General features: G+C 37.1%; 1 pseudogene; it reads right to left on the bottom strand.

The window, feature by feature from the left end:
* LOC136319710 (olfactory receptor 5B2-like) overlaps positions 1 to 22,169 on the bottom strand; it is a 49,363-nt pseudogene that overhangs the window by 21,773 nt on the left and 5,421 nt on the right.

Consider the following 22,169-nt stretch of genomic DNA (forward strand, 5'->3'; position numbering starts at 1 on the left):
CCTGTTCAGTGTAGTACCCTATCTTATGCGTATTTCTGCACTTCATTGTCCTTTGCTACTGTTAATCTCCATCCTCTCCCCCCTTTTTTTCCTTTGTTGTCACAGTTTAAGTTTGGTTTTATTGTGTTCTTGGTGAAGTTGTTACTTGTGGTGTTTTTTTTTTTTGTTCTTTGAATCTGGTTGAAAAATCCCCTTTAGTATTTCCTGGAGTGGGGGCTTTCTGCTGATAAATTCTCTCATCTTTTCTGTATTTATGAATGTTTTTATATCTCCTTCATACTTGAAGGATAGCTTTGATGGGTATAGTATTCTTGGCTGAAAGTTCCTCTCTTTCAGGGCTTTAAATATTGGGGTCCACTCTCTTCTAGCTTGTAGAGTTTCTGCTGAGAAATCTGATGATAATCTAATAGGCCTTCCTTTATATGTTGTACTCTTCTTTTCCCTGTCTGCCTTGAAAATTTTTTCTTTGTCATTGGTTTGTGTCATCTTTATTATGATGTGCCTTGGAGTGGGTTTGTTGGGGTTAAGAAAACTCAGTGTTCTGTTTGCTTTTTGAATTTGAGGCTTTATTTCTTTCCACAGGCTTGTGAAATTCTCGTCTATTATTTGTTTGAGTATTTTCTCCATTCCATTTTCTTTCTCTTCTCCCTCTGATATACCTATTATTCTTATGTAATTCTTTCTGATGGAGTCAAACAATTCCTGTAGGGCTTTCTCGTTTTTTATTATTTTTGAGTCTCTTTCTTCTTCTCTCTGTTGTGCCTCAAGTTGTTTGTCTTCTATTTCACTAATCCTATCTTCAATCTGGGCTGTTCTGTTAGTTAAGCTTGTTACCTCGTGAATTGAGTTTTTCATTTCTGTTTTTGTTTTTATAGTTTCAATTTCCTTGGTAATATATTCTTTGTGTTTACTGAGTTGTTTTCTGATCTCCCTAAATTGCCTTTCTGTGTTTTCTTGTATATCTCTGAGTATTTTTAAGATTTCTATTTTATATTCTCTGTCATTTAGCTCCAAGGCTTTCAATATGTTAAGTCTTTTCTCCATAGATTTTTCCACATCTATTTGTGTTACCTCTCTTTCTTTTGTATCCATAATATTTGATTTCCTCTTTCTTATTGGCATCTGAGGGTGGTCTTGTTGATAGCACTAATTAGAATTAATAATGAGTAAAAAGTAAAAAAAAAAAAGAGGTAAAACACCCCACAAAAAAAAACAGTAATAATTTATTATTTCCCCGTTTTTTCTTTCTTCTGTTTCCCTCCTCTCCCCTCCTCAGGGAAATATCGTGATGACTTGTGAATTATATTATGCTAAATGGAACAAAAACTGTCTATAATGGAGGGCCTGATTTGGGGTGAAGAGTTCAAGGGGCAAAAAAGGGAGTAGGGACCTACTAAATGCAAAAAAATAAAAATAAAAATAAAAAAAGGAAGAAAATCTTAGACAAGCATAAGATGATTTGCTTTTAAGAGATGGTTGACTAAGAGATATAATGAGAGGGATAAGAGAGAACCAGAAAAAAGGAGGAAAAAAAAAGAATAATAAAGAAGAAAAAAATAAAAATAATAAGTAAAAATCTGTTGTATTAAGTGGAGCGAAGACTATGCAATGGAGACCTTGGGTTGGGAGAAATGCTAGTGAGTTAAAAAGCAACGTAAAAAGTACCCAAAATGCCACAAAAATAAACAAACAAGAAAAAAACAAAAACAAAAGCGAAAAAGAAAAATAAAGCCAAAAAAACCCGTTGAGTCCCAAATTACCTAATTTGTTCGTGATTGAGGATTAAATGGGAGGAAAGTAAAATGAGAAAAGAAAAAACGAATAGAAAAAAAAATAAGAAAAAGAGAAAAACAAAGGAAAAAAAAGAAAGAGAAAAAAACAAAATAAAACAAAACAAAAATACAAATGAGGAGAGAGTGAGAGTTAAGTGTTTTGGAGTATAACCTTAAAGGAGGGTGAGGATGAAGAAGAGAAATAAAATGTAGCACTCATGGGTAGTGTAGTTCAAGAAAAGGGAAGCATAAAATGGGCAGAGAATAGAGGGACTGAGGTGGAGGAAATAGAAATAATAATAATAAAGGCAATAAGATAGAAGAAACAAACAACAACAAAAAAATTAGTGGAACAAATTGTAAAGTCTGTGGATTTTTTTTTATTTTGAGAGGTTAACTTCTTCCTTTTTCTTTTCTCTCCCTCTTCCTGGTCAGTTATTCTGTACCCCAGGCTCTGCCCCTGTGTCACACTTAGGTAGGGATTTGCAGTTGATGGGATTCTATGGCAATGTCATATAATAGGCTTTAGTCTTGCTGGTAGTCAAGGCTTGTTGGTGTTTGCAGGGTCCAATGATGAGAGAGTTTGCTTTCCTGGAGTCTCTCTCCTAGTCCCCCCTTCCTGAATTAGCAGCCTGGTGATCCAGCTATAAGGCTGCTACTGCTTCTGCCTGGGGAGTAAGAGTCTCAAAGAGCTAGGAAATCCCCACTCTATCCCCACTCAGCGCAAGGCTTTGGGAAAGGCTCTGGCAGTCAGAGCCTCCAGTGTAATCTGGCGGGGGTGGGAGTCAATTGTTGTCAAGGTGACTGTTCAGTGCCTAGCATTCAGTTGGACCACTCAACCCAGGCTTTCCACACTTTGTAGCCTGTTTTTGCTGGGAAGAAGAGGCACTAGTCTCTGCTTGCGACTAGTGTAGTAAAGATCTTATTATCTGCCAAGTCCCTCTTGTTAGTGTTTATCCCTGAATATGGAGCCTCTATCAATCAGAAGTTGCCCCCGTTCCTTTAGCGAGACGCACTAAAAAATATCACGCCTCTTGTCTTGGATTGCTGAACTGAGAGAGATCTTATCAATTATAACCCATGGGTGCACAGATTTCATGGGTTAAGCTAATTTCAGTGATTGGGTCCGCAGCTGTGTTCCCGAAGGTATTTCAGGCTGCCTGCGTGCCCCTCCCCCAATGCTTGATTGTTAGCTTGAATGGGTGGGTGAGGTGCCCCGCCCACGGAGAGAATCTCCCAAGTAGGGAAGACCGCCCTGGCGCCTCTCCCGCTCGCCCCGCTGCTGGCGGCTGGGGCGCACCGGGCGCAGGATAATGGGGCACCCTGGGTATGCGGGCCAGTAGGGCGCTCTGGGTGCATGGGATGCCCAGGGCACGTGCGCGAATGGAGTGTTCCGGGCACCGGTGGCTGGGGACTCTCACTCGCAGTGCGCGGGCCGCTGGGAACGTTAGCGGTGCTCGCTCTGCAACCGGACCAGGCGGGCGCCGGCGGCTGCTCGCCGCTCCCGAGTGTGGGCTGACTCACCACAGGCGCACTCCCTCCGTGGCTTGAATGAACATCCCTGCTGTAGCTTCCTCCACACCCTCGTCTCTCAGATTCAAGTGATAACAGTCCTTTCGCTTTCAGTTTGTGTGGAACTCCGGAATGCTCCGAGGATAAATTTTTCTGTTTCTAGTTGATAAATTTGTTGTGATTTTGGGGAGATCTGTCGGACGCGCTGCTCATGGCGCCATTTCCGTCGGGAAAGTCTTATGTTTGTACTTTCTTCCCATCTCACAGAAAAGTGTTGGCTTCAGTAAAATGTTCATCTCTTTCTCTCCAGCAATGCACTAATAGATTGGACCACTGGATGCATATTTCACTCCTTTCCACTACTTCTGGGGAAGAGATTCAGGGTGTCCATCTTCCCCTAAAATATCTGAGCCATGTCTGTTGTAGTAAACCACTGGCCTTTTTGTCCTTGGGCACTCTACTGCAAGATGTTAGACACACACTCACCTCTCTCCCTTTCCCCTGGGATAAAGTTTCCAGAACTAGCAGTATTTCATTTACTACTAACAATATCCCACTCTATTGTGAGTGCCCACATGGGGCACATACATGTGCTTTGGTCCATCAGCTTGTTTGTGCCCCTGTTTAGCATGTATATTTGCATTTTCATGTGGTAGAGACAATGTAAATGGAACAAGTGAATAAACAATATATCATTAGTGACATCTGTAAAGCAGGTCCCAAAATTTCTAATGCTTTCCCTTAATTATCTTCATTCAGGTATTACATTTCTGAATATGTTTTCTTTTCAAAAGACAAAGAATTCTGAAAAACTAAAGATGTCATCTTAGAAATTTAAATGCAGTGTGGGGTTTAAAAAGTAATTCACTGCATGGTAAAAGTCAGAGAAATTAAACAGTGTTAGTGTGCATACTACGAAGTCAAAATTTCATTCCCATTGAAAAATGTGCCTTTCCTACCGCAGTTTTTAATGCACTCTTGACCTCCTTGTTCTTCAGGCTGTGAACCAAAGGGTTTTGCATGGGGTGACCATAGAACAGAAGACAGAGGCTATTTTGTCTGTGTTCATAGAATGGCTGGAACTGGGCTGTAAGTACATGAAGATGACAGTCGTAAAGGAGATGGAGACAGTAATGAGGTGAGGAGGTGGACAAAGCCTTCGAGTGACCTTGAGCTGTGTGCATCTTCAAGGTAGTTAAATATATGACTATGTAAGAAAAAAATATCACCAGAAGAGCATAAAGGACACTAAAGCTGGACATAAAAACAAGAAATACCTCACTAATATCTGTGTCTGAGCAAAGAGAGCCATGACAGCTGGAACATCATATAAAAAGTGATTGATAACATTAGACTTACAAAAGGAAAGATTGAAAATGTCTCAAACATAGAAGGAGGCATTAAAGAAACTGTAGATGTAGGAGCCTATGGCCAGATGCACACACACTCCTGTTGTCATGATGGTGCTGTAATGTAGGGGTTTGCTCACTGCTGCATAGTGGTCATAGGCCATGGAGGACAACAGGTAAGTTTTCTCAATGACGAAGGCACCAGAAAAGAACATCTGAGCAGCACGGGCATTGTAGGAGATGACGTTGTTGCCTATAAGTAACCAGGCCATGACTTTGATGGTGACAATTGAGGAGTAAACAAAGTCCACCAGAGACAGGTTACTAAGGAAAAAGTATAATGCATAGGAGTGAGGAGATGAGAGTCCAAGAGAATCAGCACAATTGTCTCAAGGTTCCCAACCACAGTGATGAAATAAATGGGACTGAACATGATAAAGACGGGGACCTGTAGTTTTAGGACATGGGTTAGTCCAAGGAAGATGAAGTGTGTCACTTATGTCCTGTTCTCATCAATGCTTTTTGGGAATCATGAGATGTCTTATAGAAGTGGGAGCTAAGGGAAAAAATGAAGGAAAATAAGAATCTGTTGTTAAATAAAAAAATATAAATACCATGTGTGTTATTTTGTTAATCATTTATACCTCAAAATTATCTTGACCAAATGTTAAGAGCCTTACATATAAATGTGTGTGTATGCAATGGGTAGTATTTTTTTTTACTTTACCATTAAAAATTAAGGATTTGGAAAGTTTGTGATATTTTACAATTATATCACTATTATAAAGAAGAGTCAAGATGAAAACTGGACCCCAGTACCAAAACAATAAAATTCTGTTTGTGTTTCACTGCCTGAATGTCAGCATATTTGTAGGTGCCAGTAGTAATAAAAATGACAGCATGAGAAAAAAGTGGAATTACAGTTCAATCTTGTCAATTCATTTTGTTCACTTTGTAGTTTAAAGAATGGTCATTTCATACTTATGCTTTTTCTATAGCCTCCGGTACACCAAATAGTGAACAAGATGAAGTTACCATCCTACCCAATCAGAGCATCATTTATCTTATATTTTTACTCATCTTCTTCAGAGAAGCAGCAGGATATTTTATAAGTACCATTAAACTCTCCACTAACAGAAAGTTTGACATTTGTACTCCAGCATCAACTCACTATTTTAAAAATAGTTTAAAACAACTATTTTTGTACTCATGTAACACACAGTATTTGTTGCTGCACTAATAGTGTATATAAATTATTTACCTTAGGATGTCAGAGTAATGGCGGGGTAGGAAGTGATACCAATAAATTTCCCCCCAAACTCAACAAGATCTTCAACCAGAAACAGAAAAACCTATCCTTGGAGCCTGCAGATGTTTCGCAATACACCCAAAGGTATGATCGAGTGAAAAATTGGCTAAATATATAACCAAACCCCGAAGGAAATAGGGAGTAAGAAATGCTCCGCCTTCCTCACTAACCTAAACAGGGCAGCTTTCACAGGAAACTGAGAATATAGAAACTAAGGCGGGCAAAGGGGGTGAATAGATCCAGGCCGAGGCACAAATGGCCAAACCAGGCTGTGGCACGGAGATCCAAGCCAAGGAAAAACTGTTCCTGTGACAACCCGGGCAATACAGCTAATACTCGCGCCAAACCCAGACAAAGAAAGACAAGCGGGGCAGCCATTTTACCCGATCTCCTGGTCGGCGAACGCAGATAGTGGGCGAGAGATTCCTTCCAAAGCCCCGAGAGTGTGCACCCGTGTTGTACCACAGAGAGGCAGAGTCAGAGGCCTTTGTGTGGGCCAAAAGTGGAATCTCCAGGCCGCCCCAGCACCCTGGGGGAGCCACGCATGGGGAGAGAGTGAGAACTAATTCCAACACTGGAACTTTTCCATGCGGAAGGAGGTTTCACTCAGATAGTGAGCGAGAGATTCCTCCGAGTGCCTCGGCAGTGCCTGCCCGTGTTATCGCACAGAGGGGCAGAGTCAGGGGCCTTTGTGTGGGCCTAAAGTGGAATCTCAGGCTGCCCCAGCGCCTTGAAAAAGCTGCAAACGGGGACGGAGCGAGAACCAATTCCAACGCTGGAACTTTTCAGTGCAGGCGGGGGGGGGGGTTTCACTCAGAGGGCGAGACTTCCGGTCTGACATCCTGGTCTGCGCACACAGATAGTGAGCGAAAGATTCCACCGAGTGCCTAGGCAGTGCCTTCCCGTGTTATCCCACAGAGGGGCAGAGTCAGGGGCCTTTGAGTGGGCGGAAGCCCCGGCTGATTATGCTAGCAGCTCTGATTGACTGAGCCTTACCCAGAGCCCTGTGCTGAGTGGGAATAGAGTGGGGAGTGGCCAGCTCTTTGAGCCTCTTACTATCCAGGCAGAGGCAGCAGCAACTCCATAGCTGGATTATCAGGGTACTAATTGAGGAAGGAACACGGACTCTCTCACTGTCAGAGCCTATAAATGCTAATGAGCCTCAACTGCCAACGTGATTAAAGCACAATACATGACATCGCCATAGAGAATTATCAACTGCAAACCTCTACCTGAGCGTGCCAAAGGGGCAGAACCCGGGGTGCAGAGTCACCAACCAGGAACAGGGAGAGAAAAGAAAAAGCAAGAAGATAACCTCTCAAACCAAGAATAATCCGCAGACTTTATAACCTATCCCATTTTATTATATTTGTTCATTTGTTTCTCTTATCTTCATCCCTGATTTTTTTTTCCTCCTCCAATTTGGTCGTTTAACTCTCTACCAGTCTTACTCTCTCCTCTCCTTAAACTACACTACCCATAAGTGTTACATCTCCCATTATGTTTTCTTTCCTCTTCCTTTCTATGAGGGTTGCACTCCAAAACCCTTAACTCTCTCTCTCTCTCTCTCCTCTTTTTTCTTTTTTTTCTTTTAGTGGTTCCCTCTTTTTTTTCTCTCTCTCTCTTTCTTTTCTCCCTCTATATTAGTTTCTACCTTTCTCCTTTACGTCTCCTCCCATTCAAACCTCAATAACGAACAAATTATCTTATCTGGGACTCAAACTTATGTTTGTGGCATTTTAGGGGTTTTTTACTTCACCTTTTTAACTCACTAGCAGTGCTCCCATCCCTGGTTCTCCATTATATCAAGCTCTTGTTCCACTAAATACAATAGTAATTTTTTAATTTGTCCCTCCATTTTCCTGTTTCCATCTTATTCCTCTCATCATAACTCTTAGTCAACCAACACCTAAACACAAATCATTTTATTCTTGATCCAAATTTTTTCATTATTTGCTTTTTGTGAGTCCATACCCCCTCTTTTTAAAAAATTTTTATTTGATTTAATTTTAATTTTTTTATATATTTTTTGCCCCTTTATTACTTTTCCCCAATTCAGGCCCTCCATTACAGGCATTGTTTGTTCTATTAAATACAATATAATTCACAGTTCACCATAAGATTTTCTCAAGAAAGAGGGGAGAGAAGAGGAGAGGAAAAAAGGAGGGGGGAATAATTTCCTTTTTTTAAATTTTTTAAAACTTTTTTTATTATTTTATTTTTCTTTATTTCATTATTAATTTAAAAAAAACAACTTTTTAATTTTTTTAACTTTTAATTCTTTATTAAATCTCACTAATACTATCAACAAAACCACCCTCAGATGCCATTAAGGAAGAGAAAATCAAATATCATGGATACAAAAGAAAGAGAGGTAACACAGCTAGATGAGGAAAAATCTATGGAGAAAAAATTTAATATATTGGAAACCTTGGAGCTAAATGACAGAGAATTCAAGATAGAAATCCTAAAAATACTCAGAGATATACAAGAAAACAGAGAAAGGCAATTTAGGGAGCTCAGAAAACAACTCAATGAACACAAAGAATATATGTCCAAGGAAATTGAAACTATAAAAACAAATCAAACAGAGATGAAAAACTCAATTCACGAGCTGAAAAACAAGTTAAAAAGCTTAGCTAATAGAACAGGCCAGATAGAAGAGAAGATTAGTGAAATAGAAGACAAGCAACTTGAGGCACAACAGAGAGAAGAAGAAAGAGACTCAAAAATTAAAAAAAATGAGATAGCCCTACAAGAATTATCTGTCTCCATCAGAAAGAATGACATAAGAATAATAGGTATATCAGAGGGAGAAGAGAGAGAAAATGGAAAACATACTCAAACAAATAATAGATGAGAACTTCCCAAGCCTGTGGAAAGAACTAAAGCTTCAAATTTATGAAGCAAACAGAACTCAGAGTTTTCTTAACCCCAACAAACCTACTCCAAGGCACATCATAATGAAATTGGCACAAACCAATGGCAAAGAAAAAATTCTCAAGGCAGCCAGGGAAAAGAAGAATACAACATATAAAGGAAGGTCCATTAGATTATAATCAGATTTCTCAGCAGAAACTCTACAAGCTAGAAGAGAGTGGGCCCCAATATTTAAAGTCCTGAAAGAGAGGAACTTTCAGCCACGAATACTATATCCATCAAAGCTAACCTTCAAATATGAAGGAGAAATAAAAACATTCACAGATACAGAAAAGATGAGGAAATTTATCATCAGAAAACCCCTACTCCAGGAATTACTAAAGGGGGTTCTCCAATCAGATACAAAGAACAACAACAAAAAAAACAACAACAAAGCCACAAGTAAAAGCTCCAAGAAGAACACAATAAAACCGAATTTAAACTTAACAACAACAAAAAGAAAGGGGAGGAGAGGATGGAGATTAACAGTAGCAAAGGACAATGGAGTGCAAAAGTACTCACAAAAGAATGCGCTACAATGAACAGGGTAGGAACCCTTTTCATTACTTAAAGGTAACCACCATTGAAAAAACCACCACAGAAGCACATGAGATAAAAAAGATAGCAACAGAGGAAAGATGTATGGAATACAACCAAATAAAAACAAAAGATAGCAAAATGAAAGAGAAGGATCAAACAAGACACAAAACTAACAGAAAGCAATCTATAAAATGGCAATAGAGAACTCACAAGTGTCAATAATTACACTAAATATAAACGGATTAAACTCACCAATAAAAAGACACAGAGTAGCAGAATGGATTAAAAAAGAAAATCCAACTGTATGCTGCCTACACGAAACTCATCTAAGTAACAAGGATAAAAATAAATTCAAAGTGAAAGGCTGAAAAACAATACTCCAAGCAAATAACATCCAAAAAAAAAAGCAGGCGTAGCAATACTCAAATCTGATAATGCTGACTACAAGACAACAAAAGTACTCAGAGACAAAAATGGACATTTCATAATGGCTAAGGGGACACTGAATTAAGAAGACATAACAATTCTTAATATATATGCACCAAACCAAGGTGCACCAAAATATATAAGACAGCTACTTATTGATCTTAAAACAAAAACTGACAAAAATACAATCATACTTGGAGACCTCAATACACCGCTGACAGCTCTAGATCGGTCATCCAAACAGAGTATCAACAAAGATATATTGGCCTTAAACAAAACACTAGAGCAACTGGATATGATAGACATCTACAGGACATTTCATCCCAAAGTGACTGAGTATACATTTTTCTCCAGTGTACATGGATCATTCTCAAGAATTGACCATATGTTGGGCCACAAAAACAACATCAGCAAATTCAGAAAAATCGAAGTCGTACCAAGCATATTTTCTGATCATAAAGCCTTGAAACTAGAATTCAACTGCAAAAAAGAGGAAAAAATCCCATAAAAATTTGGAAACTAAACAACATACTTCTAAAAAATGAATGAGTGAAAGAAGAAATAAGTGCAGAGATCAAAAGATATATACAGACTAATGAAAATGACAGTATGACATATCAGAATCTATGGGATGCAGCAAAAGCAGTGATCAGAGGGAAGTTCATATCACTTCAGGCATATATGAACAAACAAGAGATAGCCCAAGTGAATCACTTAACTTTACACCTTAAGGAACTAGAAAAAGAAGAACAAAGACAACCCAAAACCAGCTGAAGAAAGGAGATAATAAAAATCAGAGCAGAAATAAATGAAATAGAGAACAGTAAAACTATAGAAAAAATTAATAGAACAAAGAGCTGGTTCTTTGAAAAGATCAACAAAATTGACAAACCCTTGGCAAGACTTACCAAGGAAAAAAGAGAAAGAACTCATATAAACAAAATCCAAAATCAAAGAGGAGAAATCACCACGGACACCATAGATATACAAAGAATTATTGTAGAATACTATGAAAAACTCTATGCCGCTAAATTCAACAATCTAGAAGAAATGGATAAATTCCTAGAACAATACAACCTTCCTAGACTGAGTCAAGAAGAAGCAGAAAGCCTAAACAGACCTATTAGTAGAGAAGAAATAGAAAAAACCATTAAAAACCTCCCCAAAAATAAAAGTCCAGGCCCTGACGGCTATACCAGTGAATTTTATCAAACATTCAAAGAAGATCTGGTTCCTATTCTACTCAAAGTCTTCCAAAAAATTGAAGAAGAAGCAATACTTCCAAACACATTTTATGAGGCCAACATAACCCTCATACCAAAACCAGGCAAGGATGGCACAAAAAAAGAAAACTACAGACCAATATCTCTAATAAATACAGATGCTAAAATACTAAACAAAATACTAGCAAATCGAATACAACAACATATTAAAAAAATGATACATCATGATCAAGTGGATTCATCCCAGAATCTCAAGAATGGTTCAACATACGCAAAAACGGTTAATGTAATACACCATATCAACAAAACAAAGAACAAAAACCACATGATGTTATCTATAGACTCAGAAAAGGCTTTCGATAAAATATAACACAATTTTATGTTTAAGACTCTCAACAAAATGGGTATAGAAGGAAAATATCTCAACATGATAAAGGCCATATATGATAAACCATCAGCTATCATCATATTAAATGGCAATAAACTGAAAGCTTTCCCCCTTAAATCAGGAACAAGACAGGGTTGTCCACTCTCTCCACTCTTATTTAATGTGGTACTAGAGGTTCTAGCCAGAGCAATCAGACAAGACAAAGAAATAAAAGGCATCCATATCGGAAAAGAAGAAGTAAAGGTATCACTTTTTGCAGATGATGTGATCCTATACATCGAAAACCCCAAAGAATCCACAAAAAAACTACTAGAAACAATAAGCCAATACAGTAAGGTCGCAGGATACAAAATTAACATACAGAAGTCAATAGCCTTTCTATATGCCAACAATGAAACAATTGAGAACGAACTCAAAAGAATAATCCCCTTCACAATTGCAACAAAAAAAATGAAATACTTAGGAATAAACATAACAAAGAATGTAAAGGACTTATATAATAAAAACTATAAACTATTGTTAAGAGAAATCGAAACAGATATAATGAGATGGAAGAATATTCCTTGTTCTTGGTTAGGAAGAATAAATATAATCAAGATGGCCATATTACCCAAAGCAATATACAAATTTAATGCAATTCCCATCAAAATTTTAATGACATTTTTTCAAGAAATAGAGCAAAAAATTATCAGATTTATATGGAATTATAATAAACCCCAAATAGCCAAAGCAATCCTAAAGAAAAAGAATGAAGCTGGGGGCATTACAATACCTGACTTCAAAGTATATTATAGGGACATGACAATCAAAACAACATGGTATTGGCAGAAAAGTAGACACTCAGACCAATGGAACAGAATAGAAAGTTCAGAAATAAAACCACATATATATAGTCAAATAATTTTTGATAAAGGGGCCAAGAACACCCAATGGAGAAAAGAAAGCCTCTTCATTAAATGGTGCTGGGAAAACTGGAAAGTCACATGCAAAAGAATGAAACTGGACTACAGTTTGTCCCCCTGTACTAAAATTAACTCAAAATGGATCAAAGATCTAAACATAAGACCTGAAACAATAAAGTACATAGAAGAAGACATAGGTACTAAACTCATGGACCTGGGTTTTGAAGAGCATTTTATGAATTTGACTCCAATTGCAAGAGAAGTGAAGGCAAAAATTAATGAATGGGACTACATCAGACTAAGAAGTTTTTTTTTTTTTCCTTTTTTTCTTTATTCATTTTTTTTAAAGAGGAGAGAGAGAGGGAGAGAGAGAGAGAGAAGGCGGGAGGAGCTGGAAGCATCAACTCCCATATGTGCCTTGACCAGGCAAGCCCAGGGTTTTGAACCGGCGACCTCAGCATTTCCAGGTCGATGCGTTATCCACTGCGCCACCACAGGTCAGGCAGACTAAGAAGTTTTTGCTCAGCAAGAGAAACTGATAAAATAAACAGAAAGCCAACTAAATGGGAAATGATATTTTCAAACAACAGCTCAGATAAGGGCCTAATATCCAAAATATACAAAGAACTCATAAAACTCAATAACAAACAAACAAACAATCCCATAAAAAAATGGGAAGAGGACATGAACAGACACTTCTCCCAGGAGGAAGTACAAATGGCCAACAGATATATAAAAAGATGCTCATCTTCTTTAGTTATTAGAGAAATGCAAATCAAAACTGCAATGAGATACCACCTCACACCTGTTAGATTAGCTATCATTAACAAGACAGGTAATAGCAAATGTTGGAGAGGCTGTGGAGAAAAGGAACCCTCATACACTGTTGGTGGGAATGTAAAGTAGTACAACCATTATGGAAGAAAGTATGGTGGTTCCTCAAAAAACTGAAAATAGAACTACCTTATGACCCAGCAATCCCTCTACTGGGTATATACCCCCAAAACTCAGAAACATTGATACGTAAAGACACATGCAGCCCCATGTTCATTGCAGTATTGTTCACAGTGGCCAGGACATGGAAACAACCAAAAAGCCCGTCAATAGAAGACTGGATAAAGAAGATGTGGCACATATACACTATGGAATACTACTCAGCCATAAGAAACGATGACATCGGATCATTTACAGCAAAATGGTGGGATCTAGATAACATTATACGAAGTGAAATAAGTAAATCAGAAAAAGCAGGAAGTGCATTATTCCATACGTAGGTGGGACATAAAAGTGAAACTAAGAGACATTGATAAGAGTGTGGTGGTTACGGGGAGGGGGGGGAAGGAGGAAAGGGAGAGGGAATGGGGGAGGTGGAGGGCCACAAAGAAAACTAGATAGATGGTGACAGAGGACAATCTGACTTTGGGTGATGGGTATGCAACAAATTGAAAGACAAGATAACCTGGACTTGTTATCTTTGAATATATGTATCCTGATTTATTGATGTTGCCCCATTAAAAAAAATAAAATTAAAAAAAAATTATTTACCTTACCTTGCTCATTGAAGAGAAGGGACAGTCAATCCTTAATAGTGAGTATGGAATCATAAATTTATCCATGAAATAATGAATAAATAATGATAAACAAGCTATATTTTAGGAGTTTATGAAGTTTTCCAAGTTCTGTAACATGGAGAAAGTTAGAGGAAAAAAAACTAACAAGGACTCAGAACCCGGGATTTAAGTCCTGAATCCACAGTGAATTCAAATTCTGCCTTTGGAAGAGTCTACTACTTTTGTCTTGTTTGTAAAATAAATAAAATAAAATTGTTTCCCCTACATAATTACAGGATTCTGTATGTAAATAGCAAATAAGAGAAGCTCTGTGAACTGTGTAAGTGGTTACCATTTTAAAGTCCTTTTTTAAATCTTGGAGTGTTTTCCTTGGCCATGGTTGCAGGATTATAGCAATTCTTAGTAGACACAGGCCTGTGTGTAATGAGAAGTATTAACATTCATATGAATTTATGATGATCAAAGTACCCAGTGTGCAGTGTGGTCCCTCTAAAATGATGTTGTGTGAATTGTTGTTGGTATTTCAGAGGCTAACGCAGGGATCCAGGAGTGAGTTGTAGAGATATGGGGCTCTCAGGGAATGTGGGCATCTATAGCTCCTCATCCCACCTTTTTAAGGAAGAAATAATTAAACTGCCTATGGCAGGGATGGCCAACGTATGGCCCATGGGTCCAATCCGGCCCGCGTAATGAGTTTATGTGGCCTGCGATTAAATTTTTAATATTCTCCGCTACTTTAAAATCTCAGCTACTCAGAAGCAGAAGTGTCTTTGATTAATTTATTGGAAATCGAGATATTTAAGAAGATAGTGATATGTGGAAAAGAATTCCGCTTGTGACTAATCTAGGGTTAACTCTCAATAACTGGTTGAATGGAATTGTCATACTTCTTTATTTTTTTAAAAAAATTTCATTATAAATTTTTACAACTTTTGTACTACTCTGTACTCGATATGAACTTTTTGATGTTTAGCAGCGATGTGAAACCCACATTCTGTTAGGCGGAGTTTGACAGTGTGCACCCAAGGTCAAACAATTCGTTATTTTTGTGGTCAAGTGTGCTGAATCAAGTGGAATTGTAGCATAGACAATAGTTGCAGTTGATAACTGCAAACGTGTCCAAGCTGTTTGTAAAATGAAATAATTGTTTTATTTGTGATATAACCCCCTTCAAGCTCATTCTATTAATTAAATATTATTTCAATTGATTGCAATAGAGTTTGGATATTTATATGGTATGTAATTATATTTTTATTAAAATAATATTGTATATTAAATTTTTTTCACTCACATTTATTCATAAACAAATTACATAAAAATTTTGTTTACTTAAAAAATCGCTTTTGTATTTAACATTTTTTAATTTTAATATTTCATCCGGCCTGTGAAAAATGTTTTCTTTCTAATCTGGCCTGGGGGCAAAACTGTTGGCCATGCCTGGCCTATGGGGACCCAGCTGTATAATGAATGTGCATGCATATTTTGCTACTACATATAATTTCTTTTCTTTTTCTAAATGCATAATTTAGAAACTGTATGATCCACACATTTTTTGTGTGTGTATAGTTCTAAGAATTTGTTCAAATGTGTAATGGTAATGTAGCTACTACCAGAATCATGATAATAGAACATTTCCAACATGTATACAAAAGTACAAGGTTCTCTGTTGTCAATTCCTTCCCCTACCCACTGCTTCAGTAAACCACAGAACTGTTTCGTGTAGGTAACAACCTTTGCAAGAATATCTTTCACTGGACTCTAGCGTATGTAGTCTATGAGTCTTGCTTCTTTCACTTGATATAATGCATTTACACCTCATCAATGTTGCTACTTTTACTGGTAGTGCAAATAGTTTTCAGTAGTATTCTATTTTACTGATATTACAGAATGTTTAATCGTTCTTCAGCTGAGAGACATTATGTTGTTTCTAGGGTTTGATAGTCATAAAAAAGGCAGATCTATACATAGGCCTAAAGGTTTTTCTATGAACATAAGTTTTGTTTTTTTTTCCAAAGAGAGAAAGACAGACACACAGATAGGAAGGAGAGAAATGAGAAGAATCAGCTGGTCGTCGTGGCGCATTAGTTGTTCACTGTTTGCTTTCTCCTAAGTGCCTGTGGGGTGGGGCTCCAAGTGAGCCTGTGCCCACTTGCTCAAGCAAATGATGTTGGGCTCAAACCAGTTACTACTATGGGGTCATTTCTATGACCCTACACTCAAGCCAGTGACCCCATGCTCAAGCTGGTGAACCAGTGCTCACGCCAGTGACTTTGGGGTTTTGAACTTGGGCCTCACCATCCTAGGCCAACGTTCTCTCCAGTAAAACATCCTTTAAAAACCTGAGAAATTCTTATAAATTTGCTTGCATAGTCTAGTCACTATACCCTGAATTGTTTCCTAAATATGACTCTATTTCCTGCTTTATTAATTTTCCTTTATATTACCATATCTTTATCTTTGAACTAAATAGTGGTTATCTGAATTAGACATTGCTGGCAACACAGTACCAGATGGTGAGTTAAATAAAGAGGATTTTTTTTATTTTTCAAGGTTTATTAAAATTAGATCTTAAAATTAAGAAATCATTAGTGAAAATATTAGTAAATTTTCAACAAACTGGACTTTAGTTATAATATTGGATTCTTTGTTTTGGAAAAATGAAGCCAGTAATGTATGATGATAAAATTTAGATGTAAAGTTTTAAGGGAAACCAAGTGAGTGATATACAGGAATTTTCAATGTTATTTTTGAAACACTTGTGTAAATCTGAAATAACTCCATTATTAAAATTTTATTAAAGGTGATTGTAGTGATAGGCTTTCTAAATGACATTATAAAAAGCTCAGTGGACCTTCGCTTACTGAAACAACAATACTACTGGTAAAAAAAAATTTTTTTTAAAGCAACAATTGGAAATTTTCCTAAAAACATATGAAACATGGGAAAGCATTTATTCAAGAAAAGCTATGCAACTTGGTAAAAACAGAGCCAGTGGCAGTATAGCTTTGACCATGTTCTTTTAAAAAAAAATTTAATTTATTTTATTTACATAGATTCCAGTGTCCCCTCAAATGCATGCCCCCTCCTCTGTGTTCCCTCAACGTCCCACTTGCATGCCTCCCCACAACGCTCTCCCCCATATCCTCCAGGATTTGCTTTTCTGCTCTCTATAACGCTGTGTTATGCATATATAATTTCACCAATCTCTTTCCCTCTTTTCCTTCTCTGATCCCATCCTATAATTTCCTTTCCCTCTGTCTGCTTTCCTTCTGGATCCTTTGATCCCTCCTCTGTTGCTATTCTGTTCCTCAGTTCATATTGTTCGTCGGATTCCTCAAATGAGTGAGGTCATATGATATTTTTCTTTCTCTGCCTGGTTTATTTCACTTAACATAATAGTATCAAGGTCCATCCATATTGTTGCAAAAGTTAAGATTTCCTTCTTTTTCATGGCCCCATGGTATTCCATTGTCTGTACCACTGCTTTTTAATCTACTCGTCCACTGACAGGCACTTGGGCTGTTTTCAGATCTTGGCTATGGTAAAAAAATGCTGCCATAAACATGGAGGTGCATTTCTTCTTTTGAATCATTGATGTGGTGTTATTGGGATATATTCCTAAAAGTGGGATGGCTGGGTCAAAGGCAGTTCAATTTTTAATTTTTAGAGGAATGTCCTTACTGTTTTCCACAGTGGCTGCACCAGTCTGCAATACCACCAGCAGTGTAGGAGGGTTTCCTTTTCTCCACATCCTCACTAGCACTTATTATGTTTTGTTTTGTTTATGAGCACCATTCTGACTAGTGTGAGGTGATATCTCATTGTGGCTTTAATTTGCATTCCTCTAATGATTAGTAATGTTGAACATTTTTTCATCTGCCTATTGACCATCTGTATGTCCTCTTTGGAGAAGTGTCTATTCATTTCTTTCACCCATTTTTGATTGGATTGTTTATCTTCCTGGTGTTGTGTTTTACTAGTTGTTTATAAATTTTGGTTATTAACCCCTTATCAGACGTATTGTCGAATATATTCTTCCATTGTGTGGTTTACATTTTTATTTTGTTCATATTATCTTTAGCTGTGCAAAAGCTTTTTAGTTTGATATAGTCCCATTTGTTTATCCTGGCCTTTATTTCCCTTGCCGTGTAGATAAATCAGCAAATATATTGCTGCAAGTGATGTCAGAGAGCTTATTGCCTATCTTCTCTTTTAGGGTGCTTATGGTTTCATGACTTACATTTAAGTTTTTATCCGTTTTGAGTTTATTTTTGTGAATGGTATAAATTGGTGGTCAAGTTTCATTTTTTTGCAGGTAGCTGTCTAATTTTTCCAACAACATTTGTTAAAGAGACTGTCTTTACTCCATTGTATGCTATTACCTCCTTTGTCAAATATCAATTGTCTATAATGGCGTTGGTTTCATTTTGGGTTTTCTGTTCTGTTCCATTGATCTATATGCCTATTCTTATGCCAGTACCAAGGTATTTTGAGTATAATGGTCTTGTAGTATAACTTGATATCAGAAAGTGTTATATCATCCACTTTATTCTTCTTCTTCAAGATTTTTGAGATTCCCGGCCAGGGCACACAGGAGAGGTGCCCATCTGCTTCTCCACCTCTCCCCCTCTCCTTCCTCTCTCTCTCTCTCTCTTCCCCTCCCACAGCGAGGCTCCATTGGAGCAAAGATGGCCTGGGCGCTGAGGATGGCTCCTTGGCCTCTGCCCCAGGCGCTGGAGTGGCTCTGGTCGCAACAGAAGTGGTGCCCTGGGTGGGTGTGCTGGGTGGATCCCGGTCAGGTGCATGCGGGAGTCTGTCTGACTGTCTCTCCCTGTTTCCAGCTTCGGAAAAATACAAAAAAAAAAAAAAAAAGATTGTTGAGGCTATCCGTGTTCTTTTTTGGTTTCATATGAATTTTTGGAATATTTGTTTTACATCTTTGAAGTATGTCATTTGTATTTTTACAGGAATTGCATTGAATTTATAAATTGCTTTGGTTTATATAGACATTTTAATGATGTTTATTCTTCCTAATCATGAACATGGTATATTCTTCACTTGTTTGTATCTTCCTTGATTTCTTTTATCAATGTTTTATAATTTTCTGAGTACGAGTCTTTAACCTCCTTGGTTAAGTTTACTCCTAGGTACTTTGTTTATTGCAATAGTAAAAGGGATTGTTTTCTTAATTTTTCTTTCAGACAGTTTATTGTTGGTGTATAAAAATGCCTCTGATTTCTGAGTATTAATTTTATTTCCTGCCACCTTGCTGAATTCAGTTATCAGGTCCAGTAGTTTTTTGACTGAGACTTTAGGATTTTCTATGTACAGTATCATATCATCAGCAAATAATGATAGTTATACTTCTTTTCCAATTTGGATGCCTTTTATTTCTTCTTCCTGTCTGATTGCTGTGGCTAGGACTTCCAGGACTATGTGTAATAACAGTGATGAAAAGGGGCACCCCTGCCTTGTTCCTGATCTTAAGGGGATTGCTTTTAATTTTTGCCCATTGAGTATGATGTTGGCTGTGGGACTGTCATAGATGAGGTATGTTCACTATATTCTCACTTTGCTAAGAGTTTTGATCATAAATGGGTGCTGGATTTTATCAAATGCTTTTTCTGCACCTGTTGATATTATCATGTGGTTTTTCTCCTTCCTTTTGTTTATGTGATGAATCACATTGATTGATTTGCAAATATTGTAGCAGCCTTGCCTCCCCAGAATAAATCCCACTTCATTATGATGTATTATTTTTTCATGTATTGCTAAATTCGGCTTGCTAATATTTTGTTGAGAATCTTAGCATCTAAATTAATCAGGAATATTGGCCAATAATTTTTTTCTTTGTGTTATCTTTGCCTGGTTTTGAAATCAGAATTTTGCTCACCACATAAAAGGAACTTTGAAGTCTTTTCTTCACTTTAATTCTTTGAAATAGCTTGAGAAGGATAGGAGTTAGTTCTTTTTTGAATCTTTGGTAAAATTTGCCTGTTAAGCCATCTGGTCCAGGACTTTTGTTTGTTGGGAGTTTTTTGATAACTGTTTTGATCTCATTTGTTGTAATTGGCCTATTTAGGTTTTCTGATTCTTCCAGATTGATTTTTGAAAGATTATATTTTTCAGGAAATTTACCATTTCACCTATGTTGTTTAATTTTTAGGCATACAGATTTTCATAGTATTTTCAGACAATCTTTTGTATTTCTGCTGTGTCAGTTGTTACTTCTCCACTCTCATTTCAAATTTTATTTATTTGAGTCTTCTCTTTTTTTTTCTTGGTGAGTCTGGTTAAAGGTTCAATGATTTTGTTTACCAGCTTCTGGTTTCATTGATCCTCTGTATTTTTTTTTAGCCATTCTGTCATTTATTTCTGTTCTGATCTTTATTATTTCCTTCCTTCTACTTCCTTTGGGCCTTATTTGCTGTTCTTTTTCTAGTTCTTTTGGTTGCTGAGTTAAGTGGTTTATTTGATCTTTTTCTTGCTTCTTAAGGTATGCCTGTAATGCTATAAACTTTTCTATCAGGATCACCTTTGCTTTGTTCCATAAATTTTGAGTTGTATGCTCATTATTATTTGTTTCTAGGATTTTTTTTATTTCTTCTTTGATCTCATTGTTAACCCATTCATTATTTATTTATTTATATTTTTAAATTTATTTTAATGTGGTGACTTTGATAAATAAGGGTACATATGTTCAGAGAAAACAACTCCAGGTTATTTTGTTATTTGATTATGTTGCATACCACTCACCTAAAGTCAAATAGTCTTTTGTCCCCTTCTATCTGCTTTTCTTTGTCCTCCTCCCCTCCACCAACCCCCTCCCTTTCCTCCTCCCCCCCAAGTAACCTCCACACTCTTGTCCATGTCTCTGAGTCTCATTTTTATGTCTCATCTATGTATGGAATCATATAGTTCTTAGTTTTTTCTGATTTACTTATTTCACTCAGTATAATGTTCTCAAAGTCCATCCACATTCTTGGAAATGATCTGATGTTATTATTTCTTATGGCCGAGTAGTATTCCATAGTATATAGGTAACAAACCTTTTTAATCCTCTCGTCCACTGATGGACACTTGGGCTGTTTCCAGATCTTTGCTATTGTGAACAATGCAGCAATACACATGAGGGTGCATTTCTCCTTTTGGAACAGTGTTATGATGTTCTTAGGGTATATTCCGAAAAGTGGGATAGCTGGGTCAAAAGACAGTTCAATTTTTAATTTTTAGAGGAATCTCCATACTGTTTTTCACAGTGGCTGCACCAGTCTGCATTCCCACCAGCAGTGCAGGAGGGTTCCCTTTTCTCCACATCCTCGCCAGCACTTATTCTGTGTTGTTTTGTTGATGAGCGCCATTCTGACTGGTGTGAGGTGATATCTCATTGTGGTTTTCATTTGCATTTCTTTAATGATTAATGATGTTGAGCATTTTTTCATATGCATATTGGCCATGTGTATGTCCTCTTTGGGGAAGTGTCTATTCATTTCTTTTGCCCATTTTTTGATTGGATTGTTTGTCTTCCTGATGTTGAGTTTTACAAGTCCTTTATAAATTTTGATTATTAACCCCTTATCAGACGTATTGTTGAATATGTTCTCCCTGTTTGTAGTTTGTCTTTTTATTCTGTTCTTATTGTCTTTAGCTGTGCAAAAGCTTTTTTGTTTGATATAGTTCCATTTGTTTATCCTGTTGTTTTATTTCGCTTTCCGGTGGAGATAAATTGGCAAATATATTGCTGCGAGAGATGTCAGAGAGCTTACTGCCTATGTTTTCTTCTAAGATGCTTATGGTTTCACGGCTTACATTTAAGTCTTTTATCCATTTTGAGTTTATTTTAGTGAATGGTTTAAGTTGGTGGTCTAGTTTTATTATTTTGCAGTTAGATGTCCAATTTTCCCAACACCATTTATTAAAGAGGCTGTCTGTACTCCAATGTATGCTCTTACCTCCTTTGTCAAATATCAGTTGTCCATAAAGCTGTGGGTTTATTTCTGGGTTCTCTGTTCTGTTCCATTGATCTATATGCTTGTTTTTATGCCAGTACCAGGTTGTTTTGAGTACAATGGCCTTGTAGTATAACTTTATTTCAAGAAGTACCCCCACTTTATTCTTTCTTTTCAAGATTGCTGAGGCTATTCGTGTTCTTTTTTGGTTCCATATAAATTTTTTGAATATGTAATCTATATCTTTGAAGTATGTCATTGGTATTTCAATTAGTACTGCATTAAATTTATGAATATCTTTGGGTAATA

The sequence above is a fragment of the Saccopteryx bilineata genome, chromosome 1 (genome assembly GCF_036850765.1).
Source record: "Saccopteryx bilineata isolate mSacBil1 chromosome 1, mSacBil1_pri_phased_curated, whole genome shotgun sequence".
NCBI classification, from domain to species: domain Eukaryota; kingdom Metazoa; phylum Chordata; class Mammalia; order Chiroptera; family Emballonuridae; genus Saccopteryx; species Saccopteryx bilineata.